This window comes from Scyliorhinus torazame, chromosome 5, assembly GCF_047496885.1.
Source record: "Scyliorhinus torazame isolate Kashiwa2021f chromosome 5, sScyTor2.1, whole genome shotgun sequence".
Classification (NCBI taxonomy): Eukaryota; Metazoa; Chordata; class Chondrichthyes; order Carcharhiniformes; family Scyliorhinidae; genus Scyliorhinus; species Scyliorhinus torazame.
This window is the reverse complement of record NC_092711.1, coordinates 119,835,535-119,851,016: the sequence shown is the minus strand read 5'-3', so window position 1 is coordinate 119,851,016 and position 15,482 is coordinate 119,835,535. Positions and strand designations below refer to the sequence as shown.

At 48.2% G+C, this 15,482-nt stretch overlaps 1 long non-coding RNA gene across 1 annotated transcript; it reads right to left on the bottom strand.

Moving 5' to 3' along the window:
* Positions 1 to 478: 478 nt before the first annotated feature.
* LOC140421779 (uncharacterized) lies at positions 479 to 7,900 on the bottom strand. The gene is made up of 2 exons (XR_011947065.1): positions 7,378 to 7,900; positions 479 to 2,032 (listed from the first exon to the last, which is right to left on the bottom strand). It is a non-coding gene; the product is annotated as an uncharacterized lncRNA (long non-coding RNA).
* Between the last annotated feature and the right edge of the window lie 7,582 nt (positions 7,901 to 15,482).

The window sequence follows — 15,482 nt, the reverse complement described above, 5'->3', positions numbered from 1 at the left end:
TCACCAATGTACCACGTTTCGGGACATCCTTTCCTGCAGCGTATGAGGTAGACAGCATTGGCCGAGTCACACGAGTATGTACCATGTTTCTGTAACTGAGGAAGGAGCAGTGCTCCGAAAGCTAGTGTTTGAAACAAACCTGTTGGACTTTAACCTGGTGTTGTAAGACTTTTTAAACTGTGCTCAGCCCAGTCCAACGCCGGTGTCTCCACATTATAATTGAATAGGCAGCAAATACAACTGGTTAATTATTATCTCATTCCTAACCCTCCCTCTTTAACTCACCGCACTCTCAATCACTGTCTGTTGCCGGACAGAATACGGTCTTTGGCCAATCCATTGGCCACCTGTCAATCAATCAAAACCGAATCCCTCCGATCTCTCAGGTCCCAGAAAATCTGAGTTCTTCTGTTAAAAGGCTAAACCTTCAGAGCACAGTGAACTATTTTGCCACTTCGGAGTTCCTCACTTCCTCTGCTCAACTTAAAGGTTTATTTTTATTAAATATTCGTGGATCAAAATGACAATGGCAAAGTAATAGAAATGGGAAATCAAGAAATCAAGAGGAAGAGTCCTTACAGGGTGAAAACATTATTTACTATCCAGGATAAAATAAACATCCTTCATCAGCCTTTGTGGATAATTTCAGTGGAAATGTGCTCTCCCAGGCTCAAAGAGCATCAGCCCACTGGAAGCAAAGTCGGGAGACCGGCCAGTCCAGCAGAAAGAAAACTCTCCGACCCTCCCACTTCACCAAGTGTCAGAATGAACATGGTTCAGTCCTGGATGTGATTAACAGCAGCAAAAACAGCAGAATCCAACCCCTGTCATCACTTGTGAACTCGCTGGTGTCTCAGCAGGTGGGATGACTGAATGAAGCCCTTATCACACACGGAACAGATGAAGGGTCTCTCCCCAGTGTGAACACGCTGGTGTTTCTGCAGATGGGATGACTGACTGAATCCCTTCCCACACGCGGAGCACGTGAATGGCTTCTCCCCAGTGTGAATCCGCTTGTGCTTCCGCAGGCTTGAAGAATGACTGAATCCCATCCCACATTCCGTGCAGGTGAACGGTCTCTCCCCGGTGTGAACTCGCTGGTGTGCCCGCAGATTGGATGACTTCCGAAACCGCTTTGAGCAGTGAGAGCAGCTGTATGGTCTCTCCTCAGTGTGAATGCGCTGGTGGATCATCAGATCTGCAGCACATTTGAAGCCAGTCCCGCAGTCAGAGCATTTAAAGGGTCTCTCATTGGTGTGAGTGACATTGTGTCTCAGCAGGCTGGAAAACTGAGCGAATCCCTTCCCACACATGGAGCAAGTGAACAACCTCTCCCCAGTGTGAACTGGCTGGTGTCTCTGCAGGCTTGATGAATAATTGAATCCCTTCCCACACACAGAGCAGATGAATGGTCTCTCCTCAGTGTGAATGCGCTGGTGGGACATCAGTTCCACAGCACTTTTGAAGCCACTCTCGCAGTCAGAGCATTTAAAAGGTCTCTCATTAGTGTGAGTGACATTGTGTCTCAGCAGGCTGAATGACTGAGTGAATCCCTTCCCACACACAGAGCAGGTGAATGGTTTCTCTCCAGTGTGAATGCGCCGATGAATATCCAGTGCAGATGGAGATTTGAATGCTTTCCCACAGTCCCCACATATCCACGGTTTCTCCATGCTGTGGGTGTCCTTGTGATTCTCCAGGTTTGTTGTTCAGTTGAAGTCTCGTCCACACAGAACACGTGTACAGTCTCTCCCCGCTGTGAATGGTGTGATGTTTTTTACAGGCTGTGTAACTGGTTGAAGCTCTTTCCACAGTCAGTGCTCTGGAACCCTCTCACTCGGGTGTGTGTGTCTCAGTGCTTTTCCAGTCACATTAAGTTTAAAATATTTTGAAGCAAACAGAACAGATAAATATTTCTCTGAGATGCAAAGGGTGATGATATTCTGATGCTGATTAATCGATTGACTCTGTCAGATCTTGACATGACGTTTGGTTTGAGATTTCTCTCTGCAAATCCTCACCTTCTAATAACCTGTAATTTACAAAAATCATCAGTCAGTGCAGTATAGAAATTCAGAACATACAATTCTAGTTTCTCTGTGAGGCACAATCAATTGGACAAAGACGAGAGTTGAATCCAACTGAGGCTTTATTGCTCTAAGATGTGTGGCCTCCCACAGCAGCTGGCTAAATGGCTGCAGCATGGAGGACTCGCATATTTATACTCCGCCTATTGGGCAGAGCCAGCAGGCATGGACTACCAACGAACCTGTAGTACAGGTCGTACCATACATCACCTAATAAAGGTACCAACGACATAGGTAGGAAAAGGGATAGGGATTTAAGGCAGGAATTCAGAGAGTTAGGGTGGAAACTTAGATCTAGGACAAACAGAATTATTATCTCTGGGTTGTTACCGTGCCACGTGATAACGAGACGAGGAATAGGGAGAGAGAGGAGTTGAACACGTGGCTACAGGGATGGTGCAGGAGGGAGGGTTTCAGATTTCTGGATAATTGGGGCTCATTCTGGGGTCGGTGGGACCTCTACAACAGGATGGTCTACACCTGGACCAGAAGGGTACCAATATCCTGGGGGGGAAATTTGCTAATGCTCTTCGGGAGGGTTTAAACTAGTTCAGCAGGGGCTTGGGAACCTGAATTGTAGCTCCAGTATACAGGAGGTTGAGAGTAGTGAGGTCATGAGTAAGGTTTCAAAGTTGCAGGAGTGTACCGGCAGGCAGGAAGGTGGTTTAAAGTGTGTCTTCTTCAATTCCAGGAGCATCCGGAATGAGGTGGGTGAACTTGTGGCATGGGTTGGGACCTGGGACTTCGATGTTGTGGCCATTTCGGAGACATGGATAGAGCAGGGACAGTAATAGTTGTTGCAGGTGCCAGGGTTTAGATATTTCAGTAAGCTCAGGGAAGGTGGTAAAAAGGGGGAGGGGTGGCATTGTTAGTCAAGGACAGTATTACGGTGGCAGAAAGGACGTTTGATGAGGACTCGTCTACTGAGGTAGTATGGGCTGAGGTTAAAAACAGGAAAGGAGAGGTCACCCTGTTAGGGGTTTTCTATAGGCCTCCAAAAAGTTCCAGAGATGTAGAGGAAAGGATTGCAAAGATGATTCTGGATAGGAGCGAAAGCAACAGGGTAGTTGTTATGGGGGACTTTAACTTTCCAAATATTGACAGGAAACGCTATAGTTCGAGTACTTTAGATAGGTCTGTTTTTGTCCAATGTGTGCAGGAGGGTTTCCTGACACAGTATGTAGATAGGCCAACGAGAGGCGAGGGCATATTGGATTTGGTATTGGGTAATGAACCAGGACAGGAGTTAGATTTGGAGGTAGGTGGGCACTTTGGTGATAGTGACCACAATTCCATTGCGTTTATTTTAGTGATGGAAAGGGATAGGTATATACCGCAGGGCAAGAGTTATATCTGGGGGAAAGGCAATTATGATGCGATGAGGCAAGACTTAGGATGCATCGGATGGAGAGGAAAACTGCAGGGGATGGGCTCAATGGAAATATGGAGCTTGTTCAAGGAACAGCTACTGCGTGTCCTTGATAAGTATGTACCTGTCTGGCAGGGAGGAAGTGGTCGAGCAAGGGAACCATGGTTTACTAAAGCAGTTGAAACACTTGTCAAGAGGAAGAAGGAGGCTTATGTAAAGATGAGACATGAAGGTTCAGTTAAGGCGCTCGAGAGTTACAAGTTAGCTAGGAAGGACCTAATGAGAGAGCTAAGAAAAGCCAGGAGGGGACATGAGAAGTCTTTGGCAGGTAGGATCAAGGATAACCCTAAAGCTTTCTATAGATATGTCAGGAATAAGTGAATGACTAGGGTAAGACTAGGGCCAGTCAAGGACAGTAGCGGGAAGTTGTGCTTGGAGTCCGAGGAGATAGGAGAGGTGCTAAATTAATATTTTTCGTCAGTTTTCACACAGGAAAAAGACAATGTTGTCGAGGAGAATACTGAGATTCAGGCTACTAGACTAGAAGGGCTTGAGGTTCATAAGGAGGTGTTAGCAATTCTGGAAAGTGTGAAAATAGACAAGTCCCCTGGGCCGGATGGGATTTATCCTAGGATTCTCTGGGAAGCTAGGGAGGAAATTGCTGAGCCTTTGGCTTTGATCTTTAAGTCATCTTTGTCTACTATGTTACATGTACTGTTAAATTTTCTTTTTTTTTTAATGTTTGATGTGTAAGGGGAAAAAATTGTGATCGAAAAATTTTCAATAAAATATATATATTTTTTAAAAAGTCATCGTTGTCTACTGGAATAGTGCCAGAAGACTGGAGGATAGCAAATGTTGTCCCCTTGTTGAAGAAGGGGAGTAGAGACAATCCAGGTAACTATAGGCCAGTGAGCCTTACTTCTGTTGTGGGCAAAATCTTGGAAAGGTTTATAAGAGATAGGATGTATAATCATCTGGAAAGGAATAATTTGATTAGAGATAGTCAACACGGTTTTGTGAAGGGTAGGTCGTGCCTCACAAACCTTATCGAGTTCTTTGAGAAGGTGACCAAACAGGTGGATGAGGGTAAAGCAGTTGATGTGGTGTATATGGATGTCAGTAAAGCATTTGATAAGGTTCCCCATGGTAGGCTACTGCAGAAAATACAGAGGCATGGGATTCAGGGTCATTTCGCAGTTTGGATCAGAAATTGGCTAGCTGGAAGAAGACAAAGGGTGGTGGTTGATGGGAAATGTTCAGACTGGAGTCCAGTTACTAGTGGTGTACCACAAGGATCTGTTTTGGGGCCACTGCTGTTTGTCATTTTCATAAATGACCTGGAGGAGGGCGTAGAAAAATGGGTGAGTAAATTTGCAGATGACACTAAAGTTGGTGGAGTTGTGGACAGTGCAGAAGAATGTTACAAGTTACAGAGGGACATAGATAAGCTGCAGAGCTGGGCTGAGAGGTGGCAAATGGAGTTTAATGCAGAAAAGTGTGAGGTGATTCATTTTGGAAGGAATAACAGGAAGACAGAGTACTGGGCTAATGGTAAGATTCTTGGCAGTGTGGATGAGCAGAGACATCTCGGTGTCCATGTACATAGATCCCTGAAAGTTGCCACCCAGGTTGAGAGGGTTGTTCAGAAGGTGTACGGTGTGTTAGCTTTTATTGGTAGAGGGATTGAGTTTCGGAGCCATGAGGTCATGTTGCAGCTGTACAAAACTCTGGTGCGGCTGCATTTGGAGTATTGCGTGCAATTCTGGTCGCTGCATTATAGGAAGGATGTGGAAGCATTGGAAAGGGTGCAGAGGAGATTTACCAGAATATTGCCTGGTATGGAGGGAAGATCTTATGAGGAAAGGCTGAGGGACTTGAGGCTGCTTTCGTTAGAGAGAAGAAGGTTAAGAGGTGACTTAATTGAGGCATACAAGATGATCAGAGGATTGGATAGGGTGGACAGTGAGAGGTTTTTTCCTCGGATGGTGATGTCTAGCACGAGGGGACGCAGCTTTAAATTGAGGGGAGATAGATATAGGACAGATGTCAGAGGTAGGTTCTTTACTCAGAGTAGTAAGGGCTTGGAATGCCCTGCCTGCAACAGTAGTGGACTCGCCAACACTAAGGGCATTCAAATGGTCATTGGATAGACATATAGAAGTTTACAGCATGGAAACAGGCCCTTCGGCCCAACCAGTCCATGCCGCCCAGTTTTTACCATTAAGCTAGTCCCAGTTGCCCGCACATGGCCCATAACCCTCTATACCCATCTTACCCATGTAACTATCTAAATGCTTTTTGAAAGACACAATTGTACCCTCCTCTACTACTACCTCTGGCAGCCCATTCCAGACACTCACTACCCTCTGAGTGAAGAAATTGCCCCTCTGGGCCCTTCTGAAACTCTCCCCTCTCACCATAAACCTATGCCCTCTAGTTTTAGACTCCCCTACCTTTGGGAAAAGATGTTGACTATCTACCTTATCTATGCCCCTCATTATTTTATAGACTATATGGATAAGGGAATAGTGTAGATGGGCTTTAGAGTGGTTTCACAGGTCGGCGCAACAGAGGGCCGAAGGGCCTGTATTGCGCTGTAACATTCTATGTTCTAAAGGTGTAACAGTGGTTTACCACACTCTGGAACATTCTTTCCTCTGTCCTCAAAGAATCAGAGTTTTGGGCAGCACGGTGGCACAGTGGTTAGCCCTGCTGCCTCACAGTGCCGAGGTCCCAGGTTCAATCCCTCTTCACTATTTACCACACCACCAATTATTGTGTCATCATAAACTTACTTATCATACCTCCTACATTCACGTCCAGATCATTAATGTACACGTCAGATAGCAAGGGACCTAGCACCAATCCCTTTGGAACACCAATGGACACAGGCTTATGTCACAAAGACAACCTTTGACCATTACCCTCTGCCTCCTGCCATGCAGGAATTTTTTCATCCAATTTGCCAAATTTCCCTGGATCCCAATACTTTTACCTTCTTGAAGTCCATGTAGACTACATTAACTACACAACCTTCATCTACACACCCAGTCACCCCCTCAAAAAATTAAAATCAAATATGTAAGACATTATTAACCCTTGACAAAAGCAAATTACTGCAGATGCTGGAATCTGAAACGAAAGAGAAAATGCTGGAAAATCTCAGCAGGTCTGGCAGCATCTGTAGAGAGAGAAAAGAGCTAACGTTTTGAGTTTGACAAAGAGTCATTGGACTCAAAATGTTAGCTCTTTTCTCTCCCTACAGATGCTGCCAGACCTGCTGAGATTTTCCAGCATGTTCTCTTTCGTTTCAGATTCCAGCATCCGCAGTAATTTGTTTATATCCAGTGTTATACCTCTCTACCCAGGAATGCCAGCTTTGACAAAGAGTCATTGGACTCGAAACGTTAGCTCTTTTCTCTCCCTGCAGATGCTGCCAGACCTGCTGAGATTTTCCAGCACTTTCTCTTTCGTCCCCTTGACAAATCTATGCTGACTATCCTTTATTAATCCTTGCCTCCCCAAATAGATTAATTTCCAAATAGTTTCCATAGTAGAGGTTAGACTCACTGGCTTGGGTGGCATGGTGGCGCAGTGGTTAGCGTTGCTGCCTCACGGCACCGAGGACCCGGGTTCGATCCCGGTCCCAGGTCACTGTTCGTGTGGAGGTTGCATAATCTCCCCGTGTCTGCTTACGTTTCTTCCCCAGAAACTAAAGATGTGCATGGTAGGTAGATTGGCCAAGCTAAATTGCCCCTTAATTAGAAAAAATAATTGGGTACTCCAAATCTCCTCCCTTGCCTCCCACAGCAGCCTGGGATACATCTCATCTGGGCATGGGGATTTAAACAAATCAAAAATTGCAGCCCAGAATGAGAAAAGAAATGGGAAGAGGAGGAAAAAAAGTGTTTTACTCACAAGTGTTGGAGACAGGAGGATGTTTCAGTCTGTGAAGCTTTGCCGGGCAGGACCAAGCTCTTTGCAACCAGGGCCTCAAAGGCCAGACTCGGATTGCTGGAGGACAAGCTCCCTTCCGGTCCTCCGCGCGTTCCCATTGGTCAACCTCCCTCATGGAGACAATGAGGGGGCGGACTTCCGTTTACGTAAGGGTCGGCGGGGATTTGACCTTCCGACTCTGAGCTGTTGTCCAATCCGAAGTGTTTTGTTTCTGTGACCAGGGGTATTGCCCTAATGAGACTGTGTGCTGGAAACGTACGTCTGAGTCATTGTGACGTCATAACGGAGCCTTGTCTGAATTAACTAATACCACTCTGCTCTGCGGTGACGTCACCGGAATCCAGTGTACAGAGCTGACGCCCGGACACGAGTGCCCCGCCCCACCCATTGTTCCCCTCCCCCTACACATCCTCGACACAAGGTTTCCGGGCAACCGGCTGACTGCTCTGGCGAGAGCGAAAAGCCGCTTGGTGACCTTCCCTTCTTCCCTGGACCGGGACTGCGCATGTCCAAGGGGAGGGGGGAGCAGAGCATGTGCAGAGGTGCCGCACACCGCCTGCTGACGTGTTGACCAATGGGAAGAGTTGGACGACCGGAAGGACTCTGCTCCTTCAGCCAATTAGAGCGCGAGGTTTGTGTGAATGAAGATTGAGTTTTACACAGACTGGAACGTTCTCCTGTCTCCAACATCTAATTTGATTTGATTTATTATTGTCACATGTATTAGTATACAGTAAAAAGTATTGTTTCTTGCATGCTGTACAAACAATGCATACCCTACATAGGGAAGGAAGGAGAGACTGCAGAATATAATGTTACAGTTATAGCAAGATGTAGAGAAAAGATCAACTTAATACAAGGCAGGGTCCATTCAAAAGTCTGATGGCAGTCGGCAAGAAGCTGTTCTTGAGTCGGTTGGTACGTGACCTCAAACTTTGGTATCTTTTTCCTGACGGAAGAAGGTGGAAGAGAGAATGTCCGGGGTGCTTGGGGTCCTTAATTATGCTGGCTGCCTTTCCGAGGTAGCGGGAATTGTAGACAGAGTCAATGGATGGGAGGCTGGTTTGCGTGACGGATTGGGCTGCATTCATGACCTTTTGTAGTTTCCTGCGGTCTTGGGCAGAGCAGGATCCATACCAAGCTGTGATACAACCAGAAAGAATGTGTTCTATGGTACATCTGTAGAAGTTGGTGAGAGTCGTAGGTGACATGCCACATTTCCTTAATCTTCTGAGAAAGTAGAGACGGTGGGCTTTCTTAACTGTAGTGTCAGCATGGGGGGGACCAGGACAGGTTGTTGGTGATCTGGACACCTAAAAACTTGAAGCTCTCGACCCTTTCTATTTCATTCCCATTGATGTAGACAGGGGCATGTTCTCCACTATGCTTCCTGAAGTCGATGACAATCTCCTTAATTTTGTTGACATTGAGGGAGAGATTACTGTTGTCGCACCAGTTCACCAGATTCTCTATCTCATTCCTGTATTCTATCTCGTCATTGTTTGAAAACTGACTCACTACTGTGGTGTCATCAGCAAATTTGAAAATCGAGTTGTAGCGGATTTGGACACCCAGTCATAGGTGTATAAGGAGTATAGTAGGGGGCTGAGGACACAGCCTTGTGGGGCACCGGTGTTGAGGATGATCATGGAGGAGGTGCTGTTGTCTATCCTTACTGATTGTGGCCTGTGGGTTAGAAAGTTCAGGATCCAGTCGCAGAGGGAGGAGCCGAGGCCAATGCCACGGAGTTTGGAGATGGTTTTCGTAGGAATAACAGTGTTGAAGGCTGAGCTGTAGTCGATACATAGGTGCAATGTTATCTAGGTGTTACAGGGTAGAGTGCAGGGCCATGGAGATGGTGTCTGCTGTGGACCTGTTGCAGTGGTAGGTGAACTGTAGTGGATCAAGGCAATCCGGGAGGCTGGAGTTGATTTGTGCCGTGACTAACCTTTCGAAGCACTTCATGATGATGGATGTCAGAGCCACTGGACGATAGTCATTAAGGCACGATGCTTGGCTTTTCACTTTCTTTTCTTTCCCTTTCCATTTCTTTTCTCGTTCTGGCCTTCATTGTTGACTTGCAGAAACAGAAGGTGTTGAATCCACGATGAGCAGAATGCATAGATAATGGTAGAAATTAAAGAATGAGGTTTATTCCAATACAATTACAATACTCCTCCAGTCCTCTAAGGGTCTCCTTCCCTGACTTGCACCTAGGCCGGCGTTGTGAACAGCTGGGGCTTTCCTTGTGGAAGGGAAGCCTGCCTCCCTTAAAGAGGAAGTTCATATTCCGGGGAGGTCATGGGAGATCATATTGTGCTGATCCCGGGACCTCAATTGGCGTTACAACACTCATAGAACATACAGTGTAGAAGGTGGCTATTCGGCCCAGCGAGTGTGCACCGACCCACTTAAGCACTCACTTCCACCCTATCCCCGTAACCCAATTACCCCTCCTAACCTTTTTTTGGTCACTAAGGGCAATTTATAATGGCCAATCCACAGAACCTGCACGTCTTTGGACTGTGGGAGGAAACCGGAGCACCCGGAGGAAACCCACGCAGACACAGGGAGAACGTGCAAACTCCGCACAGACAGTGACCCAGCAGGGAATCGAACCTGGGACCCTGGCACTGTGAAGCCACAATGCTAATCACTTGTGCGACTGTGTTGCCCACTCCTCTCCACCCAAGTCTGGAGCAACGTCCACATGCATGTGTGCTGGGCTTTTGACTGTTTTGCCTGTGGATAGCGTTCAGGCACAGACCTTGCAGCGTCAGGAGGTTTATATCGAACCAGGGAGTGGTGCTTATGTAACGAGTGTCTGGGGAGTGGTGGCATTGCTGGTGCAGTCACGAGAGCTGGCACGGGCACCTCTGATGGTGGCAGATTGTCCATCTCGGTTTCTGAATCAGGGTTAGGTGGTTCTTCATCTGGCATTTCGGTGTCCTTAAAAATAGCCTCTGGATCCTCAACAACTGGGGGAGCCAGGGGCGGCAGCGGTAACAGGAGTGGCAGGGGTAACAGGCCCGCTGTGAAGACAGCGGAGCCAGGACATCCGAATCAATGGCTGGCTGGCGTATCCGGCAAGTGGCTTCGGAGATTAGACTCGCAGCTCTGTGTCCCTACTTGGTCAGACACCGGACCTGTTTTCGCCAACATGATGCCTGGGATCCAAGCGGTCCCGCTGCTGAAGTTCGGGACCTGTATCGTGTCCCCCGGTGCAAACCCACACAGTGATCTGCGGTGGCCTGTGTCCACCTCGGTTTAGTCCTGAATGCAGATTTTCCTGCCAATATCCGGAAAGACCAGACGTAAATGGATGTGGAGCGCGCGACTCATCAACATCTCGGATGGCACGATGCCCGTCGTGACATGCGGTCTTGTCCGTGGCAGAATAAGAACCTTGCCAAGCAGGTCTCCCAAGATCTCAATGTTTTTTTCATTCCAAGCTGAAACGTTTGTACTGCTCGTTCGGCCAACCCATTCGAAGCTGGGTGGTATGGGACGGTCCTCACATGACGGATCCCGTTGGGCGGACATGAATGCCGCAAGTTCCGTACTTGTAAACACTGTCTGATACCAGCACCTCAGGAATGCCCTGCATGCTGAAAATGTGCCCGAGATTCTCTATGGTGGCCTGGGCTGTCGCCACCTGTATCTTGAGGACCTTCGTCCACTTGGAGTGGGCATCAACGATAATGAGCAACATTGGCTCCTAAAAGGGGTTTGCAAAGTCTATATGGAGGCGAGACCATGGACGACCGGGGCATTCCCACAGGTGGATCAAGGCTGCAAGAGGCAACGTCTGGAGGGCCTGAGACTGGACACAGCACTGGGCCACCCACTTGATGTCTGCACGATGCCAGGCCACCAAATGTAGTTTTGAGCTGACATTTTAATTTTAGACACATCTGGATGTTCATTGTGGAGACCCTTCTGGAGCGGGCTGCGTCCACGTTTGGGGACCACTATACGGGTCCCCCAAAGGAGCTTGCTATCCTTTATGCTGAGCTCCTGCATCTTTGTGGTGTTGGCCTTCAGGTCTTGCGATAAAGCCCTGTGCAGAGTTCCATACTGCATCATGTGGCGAACGCGGGATAGCTGAGGGTCAGTCTGGGTCAACCCATGGATACGGAACATGTGACCAGCAGTGAGTCCACAAAATGGAGGGTGACAATGACCTCTCCGGCCACCGCTGGTGTAGGTGGCCTGGTCGGCAGGGGCAGATGGCTTAACTCATCGGCATGGGGAATCTTGGTCCCACAGCGGTGTTCAAAACATAGGCATATTCTGCAAGCAGCAGTGCCTATCGCTGGATGTGGGCAGAAGCAATGGAGGACAATCGCTCGATCTTCCTTGAAGAGCCCTAGGAGGGGCTTGTGATCTGTGAGAACAGTGAAGCGATGCCTGTAGACATATTGATGGAATTGTTTGACCCTGAATATGACAGCCAAACTTCCTTCTCGATGTGGGCATATCGCATCTCTACGTCGACCGATGTTCTTGAGGCAAAGACGATGGTTGTTCAGATCCGTCATCCATGGTGTGGGCCAAAACGGCCCGACGCCGGACGGAGCAGCATCGCAGGTCAACAGGAGTGGTCAGATGGGGCAAAAGTGTGTCAGTAGTCTTGATGAGGAGAGCTGTTGCTTCACTTTGGCGAAGGTTGGCTGCTGTTCCTGAGCCCACTCCCAATGCTGCCCCTTCTTTAACAGACTGTGGAGGGGGGCTAAAGTGGTGGCCAGGTTTGGGAGGAACTTACCATGGTAGATTACCAAGCCAAGGAATGAATGGAGTTCCATTGGACAAGCTGGTACAGGATCCTGCCAAATTGTTTGCACCTTCACTTCCACCGGGTGCAAGCCATGGTGGTCTATGTGGTCGGCGAGGCATTGAATACACATTTGGCCCACCGGGGGCGGATGCCGGCTTCCTCAATATGCCTCGGCACTTCGGCCAGGTTTTGTAAGTGCTCCTGGACGGATGAGCTCGTGATCAGAACGTCATTGAGTTAGACTGCCACGCGAGGTAAGCCTCGCAGGATATTCTCCATTACCACCTGGAATATCGCACACATGAGGGAACTCCAAAGGGCAGGCGGGTGTATCCATACAGCCTCCTGTGTGTGTTCACTTTTACAAAGCATCTGGACTCGGGAGCCAGGAGGTAAGCATGGTTGTAAACATGTTGTAAACATGCTCCCTCCACTGAGCTTCACGTAAAGATCCTCGATCCTAGGAACCGGATAATGGTCCAGTCGAGAATCGCGGTTGACCGTCATTTTATACTCGCCACACAAGCGATCCATCAGGTTTTATGACCGGGACGATTGCCGCTGCCCAGTCAGAGAACTGTACCAGGATAAATTCTCCATCTGGCCCAACTCAGCGTTCACCTTAGGTTGTCAGGTGTATGGGACAGGTCAGGCGCGGTTCGGGCCAGGGCCCCTTTTATGGTGCCCAATCCATCCTGGAACACCGGTGGGAACCTTGTCAGAACTCCTTCAGGGGCACAGGGGTACATCCGGCACATTCGTTGCCAATCTAACCGCAACAAGCGTAACCAGCCACACCCCAACAAGCTCGGACGCTCCCGCAGACCACCACCAGAGGAGGTTTTGCAGATTGTTGACCATACTCAACCGGAACCATTGAAGTGCCCCTATTGCCAGTGGTTCCCCCGTATAAGTGGCCAGCCTCGCATTGGTGTCCAATACGGTCACGATAGGACACCAGATCGGATGTGGCCGAACGTACGGTGACTGACTACCGACACTGCTGCCCCAGTGTCGAGTTCCATGCAGATTGGGTGTCCATGGATTTTCAGGGAGATTCGGATGGGCACCACTCTTGGCACAAGTGCTGTCGTCGTCTTCCACACAGTAAGCCCTGCTTATTTTGGCCTCTCCAAATGAGCAGTGGCAGTTCCTGGAGCTCCTGGACTCCTTGTTGGCGCTCTCTCTGGCGATAGCTATCTCCACTGCGGATTGCAGGTCCAGGTGGGCCTCAGCTGGTCCACAAACCAAATGGTCCCTGAGCATCCCATTCAATGTCACTCTGAATTCACAAATCTCAGCCAGTTTCCAGGGGCGGGCCAGGAGGCCGTTACCTGACTCGGGTTGAACCTGAGCAGCCGTGTGGAACCGGAAACAGCGGATGTTGAGTGCTGGTTTTGGGTTGAAACACTCCCCCAGCAGGACAGCGAACAACCAGGAGTCTGGGGCGTCTGGGTGAGTCAGGTTCTTTATCACACTGTATGTGGGCCCTCCGCCCGCAAGCCGTCTTTCATCGGCGGTAATCACATTTGTTCGGAAAAATATAGTTCATGCGTTCCACACATTGTCCAATTGTCTGCACCTGCACTAAAAGATTCCAGTCTTCCTATGAGCGGCATTTTGGCGGTTAGTAGTGGGGTCTGTCGAAGCCTAAAGTATTTGTTATTATTTCCAGTTGTGTAATTTTGTATGTTATATATTTCCAGTCATCTCTTCCCTCAGAGGGTTGTTAGTCTCTGGATTTCTCTTCCACAGGGACCAGTGGAGTCTGGGAGTCACTGAATATATTCACCGCTGAGTTGGACAGATTTCTGATTGACGAGGGAGTCGAGGGTTATGGGGATCCAGCAGGAAAATGGAGAAAAAGTTGAGATGAGGGGGGATTTCTTCGTGGTGAAGCTTTGGAATTCTCTACCCCAGAGTGGAACCTCAGTCATCAAGTATTTTCAAGACACAGATTGATAGGTTCCTCGATATTGAAGATATCAAGGGATGAGGGGGCATTGTGGGAAAATGGTGCTGAGGTAGATTGGCCAATTATCTAATTGAATGGTTGAGCAGGCTTGATGGGCCGAATGGCTGATGGCAACTCCTATTTGTTATGGTCTCTGTGTCCAGGGACAGGAAGCAGTGAGCATGGATCTGTCAATCAGCCTGAATCAGCACCTTCAGGAGAATTTGCGGGGTGAATATGCGATACAGCAGAGCGAGTACACATGAATAGACAGGAAATAGAGGAATACGGACCGAGTAAGGGAAGAAGGTTTGTTTTTTAGTTCGGGCATCATGATGGGCACAGGCTTGGAGGTCTGAATGGCCTGTTCCTGTGCTGTACTTTTTTTTGTTCTTTGAGAACACACACAAGACAGGCGCACACAGAAAAAGGGAAAGGGGTGAAATGGAAAAAATGGAATGAGTACCCTTGTTCCAGATGTTGAAGTTGTTGCAGCAGTTGGCTGTCCTTCCAGGTCATGGGGTGATTGAAAACAGCTGTTGGATTTCTAATGAGGATCTTCTGGCACATTCAGTCAGAACTCCCAGGCTGTAGGATTCCCTCCGGGGTGTCACTTTAATGTTTTAACCTGGGCCTACACTCCAAAAGAACAACCTCAGGCCTGTGTAGCTGCTATTTGTGTCCAACTCCACCAGAATGTCTAACAGCCTTTCTGAGGTAAGTACAGAGTTTCCCACACGAGATTTCAACTCCCTGCAGCTGGTGCTGGACTGGATTTTCTTTGCAGCTCAAACTGGCTGTGCAGAGAGAAAAGGCTTTACTCCAGAACTTCACAAAGAATCCGCCAGATGAGAGACATTTCTTGCCTCCAGCTTCTGATCAAAACAAAACTGTAAGCAAAACACAGTCCCACAGGGAAAGGAACATTCCAGAATGGTCAGCATCGAATATCAGCCGATGAAGGGCATTTATTTTACCCTGGACAGTAAATAGTGTTTTTTCCCCACTACAGATAGATCTAAAATAAATACATTTTAGTCTCTGATCCATTGAGTCGACAGTACAGGGCCAGGCCAGTCGGCTCAATTGGTCTCTGTCAGTATTTATGTTCCACATGAGCCTCCACCCACCCTCTTCATCTCCCCCATCAGCATATCCTTCTATTCCTTTCTCCCTCATGTATGTATCTAGCTTCCCCTTCAATGTATTCATGTTGTTCACCTCAACCACTCGCTGTGGTAGTGAGTTCCACATTCTCACCACTCGCTGGGTAAAGAGGTTTCTCATTGAAATCCCTATTGGATTATTGAACCCCTTCATCATCTTAAAGACTTC